The sequence below is a fragment of the Galeopterus variegatus genome, unplaced genomic scaffold, assembly GCF_000696425.1.
Source record: "Galeopterus variegatus unplaced genomic scaffold, G_variegatus-3.0.2 Scaffold8915, whole genome shotgun sequence".
Lineage (NCBI taxonomy): Eukaryota > Metazoa > Chordata > Mammalia > Dermoptera > Cynocephalidae > Galeopterus > Galeopterus variegatus.
The window spans coordinates 64800-65377 of record NW_007735026.1 but is presented as its reverse complement, the minus strand read 5'-3'; positions in this window follow the sequence as shown (position 1 = coordinate 65377).

The following is a 578-nucleotide window of genomic DNA, read 5'->3' as shown; positions in this document are numbered from 1 at the left end:
TATATTAATTTTATTGATGACAATATGCACAGAATGGTACATATAAGTTTAGCACGTGATGAAATTTTCGGAATGGGACATCACTCTGAATACGACCAAGACTAAGGAGCAGAACATTGCCAGCACCCCTGAAGACCCCTTATATTTTTTTCTCATCACTATCCCCCATTTTGAAGAAAAGTATAATTTATATGAACAAATTTTTAACATTAGAATTACTATGTTTTAATATAAATTTATAAAAATCCTCTCTCTATAGGTGTCAATTATGTGAATTTTGTCAATCACATACAATTGTGATAATACAATCAAACTACACAACATTTCCATCTTTCTAAATGTCCTTTTATACCACTTTATACTCAATAAACTCCCTCTATCCTCCAGTACTGGCAACAACAGATGTCTTCCCCATTTTTTGTAATTTGCCTCTGGCCAGAATGTGATATGCATGGAATCACATTGCATGTACACTTTCGAGTTTGGCTTGCTCCACATAACACAATATATTTCAGATCTGTTCACATACTTCAATGTATTATTTATCACTGAGTAGTATTCCTTTCTACAAATGTACC